Source organism: Ursus maritimus, unplaced genomic scaffold (assembly GCF_017311325.1).
Source record: "Ursus maritimus isolate PB19 unplaced genomic scaffold, ASM1731132v1 scaffold_2, whole genome shotgun sequence".
Classification (NCBI taxonomy): domain Eukaryota; kingdom Metazoa; phylum Chordata; class Mammalia; order Carnivora; family Ursidae; genus Ursus; species Ursus maritimus.
The window spans coordinates 104,387,898-104,397,025 of NW_024424452.1; the positions used below are offsets into that span (position 1 = coordinate 104,387,898).

At 50.7% G+C, this 9,128-nt stretch overlaps 1 long non-coding RNA gene across 1 annotated transcript; it reads left to right on the top strand.

The window, feature by feature from the left end:
* Positions 1–6,212: 6,212 nt before the first annotated feature.
* LOC103670988 lies at positions 6,213–8,725 on the top strand. Its single transcript, XR_570701.1, has 3 exons — positions 6,213–6,298; positions 7,733–7,828; positions 8,437–8,725. It is a non-coding gene; the product is annotated as an uncharacterized LOC103670988 (long non-coding RNA).
* The last annotated feature ends 403 nt before the right edge of the window (positions 8,726–9,128 follow it).

Consider the following 9,128-nt stretch of genomic DNA (forward strand, 5'->3'; position numbering starts at 1 on the left):
CTAGCTCACTGAGAGGCAGCCGTATAACCAGAGACTCGGATCCCTTGGGAGTTCAGTTCCTGAGCACCTACTATGCGCGAACGCATGATTAAGCCTGAGGCTAAGATGAACACAGCAGTGACCGAGCCGCCTGTTTAATGGGGACAACGGAGGAGTAAACAGATCGTTTAATCAAACGCAGTCAGGGTTGTGGCAGGAGCATCTTCTCAAGAGAATAAGGCATGAACAAGGTTAATGGAGAAAAAAACAAAAACAAATTTGTAGGAAACAAAGGGGAGAAAGTCACTTAGTTGCTGTTTTATAAACACACCGGCAAATATGCCTTTAATAAAATGAGTGCATATCGCTTCTTCTTTCAGTAACTCAAATTTGTGAATTTCTCTTATGTGAAGTAAGATGTGATCCTCCCTCGTGATTTTTAAGCTATAATACTTCAGCCCCCAGATTTCCTCCGAGCTACCATGGAGGGGTGGGGGCACAGAGCAGCCCTGACACTCAAGGGCAGCCAGAGCAACCTCACCCCTGCCTGCTTTCCATATTGATTTCCTATGAAGACTGACTCTATTTTATTTATTTATTTATTTATTTATTTATTTATTTATTTATTTATTTATAGCATGAGCAAGGGGAGGGGCAGAAAGAGAGAGACAGAGAATCTCTAGCAGTCTCCATGCTAAGCACGGGAAAGAGAGAATCTTTAAGCAGGCTGCATGCCCAGAGTGGAGCCCGACTTGGGACTCAATCTCATGACCCTGGGATCGTGACCTGAGCCGAAATCAAGAGTAGGATGCTTAACCGACAGAGCCACCCAGGCGCCCCCCGAAGACTGCCTTTAAAGGAAGAATCTCGCTGCTACACAAAATTAGGAAGCTACTTATCTAGACCGTTTTCTGCACTGCTTCCTAAAACCAAAATGACCTCTAGCCGTGTTATGAAGACAAACCAAACCTTAGATACTGACAAATTATGATCCTGAGGGCTTCCTTCCCGGTGTCCTGTAAGTCCTGCATACGGAGATTTATTGTGCATAAACCTGCGAGAAATTTTGGATAGTCCATGGGTGACATATCTAAAATGTGGTTTTTGTCCTTAAAGGGATTATGTTCCAAATGAGGAAACCAAAAACACGCAAGGGAAAAGGTAAATCAAAGTTCATAATCGAATACCCACGCAGTGGTACCCACGAGTGCCACAGAAGTTCAGAAGCAGAGAAAAAATTCACCGCTGGTTGGGAGTGGTAAGTGTTCAGGGAAAGCTTCCTGGAGGAGGTGGAATTCAGAGTGTGAGCTAAAGCACCGGCAAGGTCTGGATAGGCAGGAAGCAGGAGGATGGGCACTCTAGGCAAGGACACATTATGAACAAAGGAATGGAGTAGGCTGGCTTCAGCAAAGGATTTGCTTAGAGAAGTGGGTGGATGCGGTTGAACCAGAGAGCCCTAGGATTTCCTATTAGGGAGTAGGCCCCCAGGACCATTCTGCCTCCAGGATCCTCCCATTCTGGGACCCTCTGATGACAGCGATGGGTCGCCCCTTGAGGCCACTGACAGAGGGTGCTCAGGGGTGAGAGCAAGGCCATGAGGAAGACTAGCCTGAGACTGCAAGGCAAGATGCATTTCAGAGGAAAAGACCCCAGCAGGGAGATGCCGTGGGTTCTTGGCCCCAGTTTCCCCATGAAATGGTCAGGAACAGTAGTGGAGGAAATGCAAAGAGGCTTTGGCCTGCCAGAGTCCCAACCAGGAGTTCAGACGCCACCAGAGGACCTTGGGAAGCAAATGCAGAGTGGTCAGGAGCACAAACTCTCAGGTCAGACTGCCTCTGTTTGTATCCTAGACCTGCCACTTACTATGAGCTCTGTGTCCCTGGGCCCTGGCTTTCACATCTCTACAATGGAAATATAATAATAATAATAATAATAATAATAATAGTACATTTTCCTGAATTACTGAGGACCTAATTAATGCATCTCAAGTGCTTAAAACACTATTTCCTTTTTTTTTTTTAAAGATTTTATTAATTTATTTGACAGAGTGAGAGAACAGAGCAGGCAGAACAGCAGGGAGAGGGAGAAGCAGACTCTGCTGAGCAGACAGCCGAGACGTGGGGCTCGATCCCAGGACCCTGGAATCATGACCTGAACCAAAGGCAGATGCTTAACTGACTGAGCCACCCAGGCATCCCTAAAACACTATTTTCAATCAGTGCCCACAGGTAAGTGCCCAAAAGTGTGAGTTGTAAGTAAGGCCTCATGACTATGCCATGGCATTAGGGACATAGCCCAGGGCTGTCCGTGGGAGGGGACACAGGTATGACAGGGGCATCTCTCAACCTCACTCAGTATCATAGCGCATCTTTCCTCCTGAAGCCAGGGAAACCGAAAGCAGCTTGTCCTTCTATAAAGAACAGTCAGGGATCTGCTTTTCTTCCAAGGAACGTTTGAGAGAGAAGGACCGCACTGGAGGGGATGGGTTTCCAGCGCAGTCAGGGGACAGTGTTCATTCAGCACGAGGAACACCGGGAACACTCGCTAAGGAGCAGGCACATTTGATAAAACACTAGACAAACCGGATGGAGAGGCCATGGTGGGACACCCAGTCCTGTCCTTAAAACCCAGGAGAGGGTGATTCTCATGGCTTAAAGGAGACTCTGCAAGAGTTTAGGAGAGCCACGGAAAGATAATCAAGGTGAAAGCAAAGGAAGCAAGAACAAGTAGGAATGTAAAATGGAGCCAAGGATTAGGCTAAGAGAGAAGGAAACCCTAATGGTCCATAGACACAGTCACTGTACTTGCCGAGGATTTCCAATTTGACCTAGTTTTCCAGCAACCACACAAAAATCTAGTCCATTCCATACTCATAGAATAAAAACAAAACTGTTCCAGAGAATTCTATCTGTTCCTGGTACGAAGAAGTGTGGATGTTTCCTGGGGATCCTCTGAGTGTGGAGAGCAATGGGGAGACACCTAGGGGGCGAGGCTGAAGACTGGCGGTTGTGGGGGTGGGGGTGGGCAGGGGGTGCTGGGAAGCACAAGGAGCTCTCAGCTTTATCCTGAAGACAGTGAGAGCCATTTTTTATTTCCATAATTTTTTTAAAGATTTTTTTTTTCAGTAATCTCTGCGCCCAACATGGGGCTCAAACTCACAACCCTGAGAACAGGAGTCGCATGGTCCACTGACTGAGCCAGCCAGGTGCCCCTCCATAATTTTTTTAAACCCAATTAATTTTAAACAGTTTCAAGCAGGGGCACCTGGGTGGCTCAGTTGGTTGGGCATCTAGATGCCTTTGGCTCAGGTCATGATCCCAGGGTTCTGGGATTGAGCCCCACACTGGGTTCCCTGCTCAGGGGGGAGCCGGCTTCTTCTGCCTGCCACTCCCCCTGCTGTGCTCTCTCACTCTCTTTCTGTCAAATGGAAAAAAAGAAAAACACAGTTTCAAGCCGAAGGAAATTATAAGCAAGTAAAGTGAAAGTTTAATGAAACTCACACATACCCTTCACTCTGCTTCAACAGTTGTGAACATTTTGCCTGTCAGCAAAGGACTTTAGCAAGGGAGTGACATGATGACATTTGCCTCTGAGGGGATGCCTCCAGATGCTTCAGAGAGAATGGTAGGAGGGGTGCACGACTGGACACTGGGGTATCATTAGGTTGCAGGAAACCATTCATTCATTCATTCAGTCAGTCATTCAACAAATAATTCCTGAGTTCTACCACGTGCCTGACACTGTTCTTAGTGCTGTGGATTTAAGAGTAAATAAAGTAATGGGGTTCCTGCCCTCCTAGAGCTCATGTCCTAGGAGGGGAAAGCAAACAAGCAAGCAAATAAAGTGGACAAGAACACTTCAGAGTGTGACAATGAGATAGCCTGTTGTGACAGAGAAGGACTCGGGGGGCAGGGGGCTAATTCAGATTGGGTGGTCAGGGAGGGTCATGCTTGTGTGCCCGGAACTAGAATCCAGGTGGCTACAACAGCATCAGCAAGAGTGTGGGAGAGATGAGACCAGAGAGGTAAGGCAAGAGGAGGTGATGGCTCAGACCAAGGTGGAGGCGGTGAATGGAAGGATGATTTCTGGCTCTAATACCTAGGTGGACAAGGGTGCCCTTTACTGAGACAGAGAAGAGGGGTAATGGGCAGAGCTCAGATCCCCAGGGAGCCCCCTCACAGGTCCTTTCAAAGGGAGGGCCTGGCAAAGTGAAGCCACTTCTACCACCAGCTCCAGCCAAGAAACCAACCATCTATGCAGCCTCTGGACCAGAAAGTTGCCTTGGGAAATTCCAAATATCATCACTGTCACCCCTAACCCTCCAAAGTTGGTACTAACCCACCTCTACTTCCAATCACGTAGAGAGTACGGAAGGATGCTTCTGGGTCCAGCTGAATTTGCTCGGGCGGTGGAAGAGGAGGAGATGCCACAGACTCTGGGGTGGGGGGGGGAACATTAAGCTGAATCAGAGGAATATGGTCTTTCCGTGGTGATGCTTTTATCATCATAGCAAGGGGTCTCGGAAGCCATGTCTGTGTCTCATGCCATTTGGGGGCTTGGCTGGTCTCAATGTCCCGCGTCTCAGGTGGCTATGATGGCTGAGATTCAAAAGGAGCAGGATTTGGCTGGGAGGCAATCTGCAGGTCCAGCTAGAGGGAAGCCTAGCATTAGACTTTGCATGCTGTGACTTTTGCATAGTGCCCAAATCAGAAGGGACATAAAAGGTGGCCTGCGATGATAGTTGGGGTAGGGAGGAGGAAGATGTCCCCAAACGCAGTCTAGACAGGAGACCATGGTGGCTAGGCAGGTGTCTGTTTCTGGAAATGACACCTCCAACTCTCCTTCACCCGATTTTCATCAGTCCTTGCATTTTGCCCTAGAAGGGCATTTTTTTTTTCCCAGCTGTCTATTGTGGGGGGGAGGGAGGGCAGGGACGGGCGTTCAGAGTCATTGTCTGGGAATGAATCCTGGACAGCAGGAGGCTGCTGCTCTCACTCCTCGTCCCCATCATCTGTCACCCAGCGAGGGCCGCCGGCAGCCAGGCTGCGGACTGCCTAATGAAGACAGAGAGGTGGTTCCGGCTGTGCACAGGTGCCGCTTCCCCATTAACAGAGGTGACATTCCGAAACACTACTCATTACAGAGCAGACATTGGACAGGCCTGGGACACATATTGATGGCAGCAGGGCCAGCCAGCGTCTGTCTCAAATCCCACTGCCCCTGAGAGAACAAGCGAGAGAGCCAGAAAGAAGCGTCGTGAGTGTCAAACCCACAGGCCCTGCACTTTGCGGAGAAAAATCAGTGCTTGCCACTCGGCGGACATTTAGGGCTAAGTCATTCTCGCCACTGTCTGCACACGCAAGGGTCCCTATCTTCAGGCACCGCCCCCCCAACGCTGACGAGCTCCCGAAGAATCCTCCAACTCCTTCCCTCCTGGGAAGGGCTGAAGGTGGGGCTGGCTGTGTGGGGGTGGGAGGGGGGGGTTGGTCCTCAAAATCGGACGTGGATCTGGAACGGCCCACGGTGTAGCGAAGAGCCACGGAGGCGGGCTAAGAAGAACTTGCAGACCGAGGGCGATCGGGGCCGGGCCGGGTGGAGAACCACAGTCGTGGCAGCCCCTTTCCAGCAGACAGAAGTGGACAGAGCTCCCTCCTGGCGGGGACGGGCCGCGCGTTCCCCTCGAGCCGGGGACCGCCGGGAGTGGCACAGTCGGCCGGCGCCGCGAGCCCAGTGGCGGCTGCCGGGGGCACAGGCTCCCCGCGTGCGAGCTCGCCGCCGCCAGGACACCCCCGCGGCCGGGAGCCCCGGCGCCCGCCCCCGCCCGCCGCGGTGCGCACGCGCGCTCGGCCCCGCCGCCCGCCCCTCGCGCCGCCGCGGGCGCTCGCCCGCCCCGCCCGCTTCCCAACCGGCAGCAGACGGAACGCGACTTAAAAATAACTATTTTGACAGTTCAGATGTAAATATGTGAGCGACGCGTGGGGCTGTTTTTCCTCCACACTTCCCCTCTCCCCTACTCCCTACCCCAGCTCCTACTGCCGAGGCTGAGATGATGGGAGAGCGCCGCCTGCAGGACGTGCCCCAACATGTAGCTGGGGGAAGTGACTGGTCCGAGAATGCTCAGCTCAGTGGCGGGGGCGAGGGAGTGGAGGAGAGGAGGGAAGGGGGAAGGGCGGAGGGAGGAAGGGAGGGGGAGAATCAGAAGTTAGAAGATCCCCAGCTCGCTTTCTCCACGCCACACGGTACTGCGCTTAGGGGCCAGCATATCTATGCACCATTTCTTGCCTATTACCGGAGAAAGGAGAAGTCATCTAGGATACCGGTGAGCTCATTTAACAACTCCCCATCTCTCCATATGCGTCTGCAAGTCAGTTTGACCTGTGTTTACCAGCTCTCTGTCCTGTACCCAGCATTGTGCTAGAGGCAGTGGAAGATGCGAGATATGCAAAATCTTTTACCGTCTGTAACTCTAATTTCAAATGACCCTTTCGGTTAACTCGTAGTTAACCCCTGAGCTAAGTAAGCATTTCCGCACACGCTATCTTATTTGATCCCCACAAAAACTTGTGGGGTGAGCATTATTATCTGCATTTTATATATGCAAAACAGAGGTTTGGAGAGATTGAGTTCTCCAGACTGCCACAGCTAGTGAAGAGAATGGAGATCAGAACACAAGTCTGGTGCTCTTTTCCCCACAGAGGAAGGGAGTTGGAGGCAGAGATCCACCCATTCTACCAGTAGGGAAACCGAGGTCCAGACAGACAAACACACGTGTCTGTCTGACCACCAACAAGCATCTCAGCTGGAGCAGAGCCAGGACAAACACAGGAGCTTTAGGACTGCCAGCCCATGCCTCTGTCCTCAACTTCTGGACCCAGGAAGTGCGCTGGGACTTGATGGGACATCATAGGAGGTCTTTGAGGTTTTCTGACTTTTTCTTTGGAAGGAGGGTAGAGGAAAAGGTGGTTGGAGAGAGAAAGAAAGGGAAGGGGAAAGGAGGGAGGAGGTCTGGAGAATGAAGGAGCAGAAGGCACAGGTATACCTGGCCTGGCTGGGCAGAGCTCTGAGGTAGAGGTAGTTCCTTGTCAGACCTCCCCAGCTACATTTTTCTTTGTCCCCTTTTCCCCACCACATCATCCCCCGCCAGATGCCCACTGATACTATCACGCTGCCCCCCCCCCATCCTAATGGAACCTGGAGGGCATCTGATCTAGCCAGTGAGGCGGTAGGGCAAATGCCTGACGATTGGCTAGTGTTTGCCTCCCTCCTGGTTTACAAACCCCAGGGGATCAACGCCTAAAGCAAGAGAGAGGAAGCACTAATGAAATTGCAGGTACCAGACTCTTTGGGAGAGGAGAGGAATCTGGGAACAATAGGGCCCACCTGCAACAGAAGAGGCTAGGTACAGCACCTGCTTGCAAGGTCATGGCTGGCGCTGGCTGTGCATGTGACCACGGGCAGATGTCTGTAGATTGGCAAGGAGGAGAGAGGGTCCCCAGGATCTGTGCTTTGAATGTTCTTTCCTCTTCATTCTTCAAGACTCAGCTGAAATTCACCTCCTCTGTGAAGCCTTCCCTGAGCCCTCCCCACTTTCCAAACAGTTCTGCTCTCTCAAACCCTTGTGGCTTTAAAGCACTTTGCTATATACTCTGCCTAAGGCATCTTGCATGCTTCAAGCCTTGGCATGTTGCTTTTTATTAAATTGTGCGTTCCGCAAGGGGCAGAGCAATGTCTGATTTCCCTGTTTCTCCTGCAGCTCCTCCCACAAGAATTGGCACAGAGTCAGAACTCGATCTTGGTTGAAGGACTTAAATTGACAGCGGTACAGTGCCCACTTTCCCCACACAAGGAGGTAAGGACCCGTGCTGATAGTAGAAGGGCTGGAGGCAGGCGTCCCCGCTGACTCCTGAAGACTGAAAGGTGTGAGGCATTTACCCGCCCCAGACCATTTAAAAACACTTATTGAGGGGCACCTGGGTGGCTCAGCTGGCTAAGAATCTGACTCTTGATTTCGGATGAGGTCATGATCTCGGGGTCGTGGGATCGGCCAGTGTGGGGCTCCCTGCTCAGCGGGGAGTCTGCTTGGGATTCTCCTTCCCTCTCCCTCTACCCTGCCCCTGCTCATGCTCTCTCTCTTTCTAAATAAATGGATAAATAAATCTTTAAGAAAAAAAACCACTTACCGAGTGCTTCTGTGCTAGGCAGCATGGTGGCTGAGGCAGGAGAAGGGGCAGCCACCCCTTTCAGGAGCAGTGAACCCCCACTCTAAACTATACATTAGCCTCGTCCTGCCCCAAACCACTCCATGCCTACAGGACACTGGCTTTGGGGTTAGAACTTATGGCTCTAGCCCCCTGAGCCCCTCTCTGGTCCCTCTGTTTCAGTGATAATTTGGAATCTCTGTCCTTCCGATCAAAGTGGAGTCATGGTATAATAATTCTTTTTTCTTTTTTTTTTAAGATTTTATGTTTAAGTCCTCTCTACACCCAACGTGAGGCTCAAACTCACAGCCCTGAGATCAAGAGTCACATATTCTACCGACTGAGCTGGCAGGTACCCCCAAAGAATTCTTTGAAAAACTTTTATTGATATGTAATTCACATACCATATAATAATTCTTTTTCGTAATATTATGCCGTCTTGTAGTATCTTGCTCTCCTTGTAAGTCTGAAAATTCCCATTTGTTCTGTCAATAGTCCTGAGAAGCCTGACTTAAAGGTCTTTATTCTTTCTGTAAAAAATAAAAGCACTTTTCAGTCTATGTGATCATATAATCCTAAACAACCTTCCTTGCTTCCCAGCCCACCTCCTCCAGCCAGTTTGATCCCACTATTTCTCTGGGACTCCAGGAGGCAGGAGGCCTGCCTTCCCTCAATGTGTTATAAGTAGCACAAGTGACGCTCAGATCTCTAGGGGCTCAGTGTGTCTCCCAGAGCCTCCTTCTAAGCCCTATCACCTCACTTTTTGTCCACGCTCCTGACTTCCTCCCGGTCTCCATCCCCCTTCCTCTCCCCAGCAGAGTCGGTAGAAATAAACGTTTCGCTTCTGCTGCTGGAGCGTATCACAGTGCGAAATAGACACGGAAGCCCCATCTACCCTGACAACATAATTCATTTACTGCAAAGGGATATAATAAAGTCTGTTTATTACAG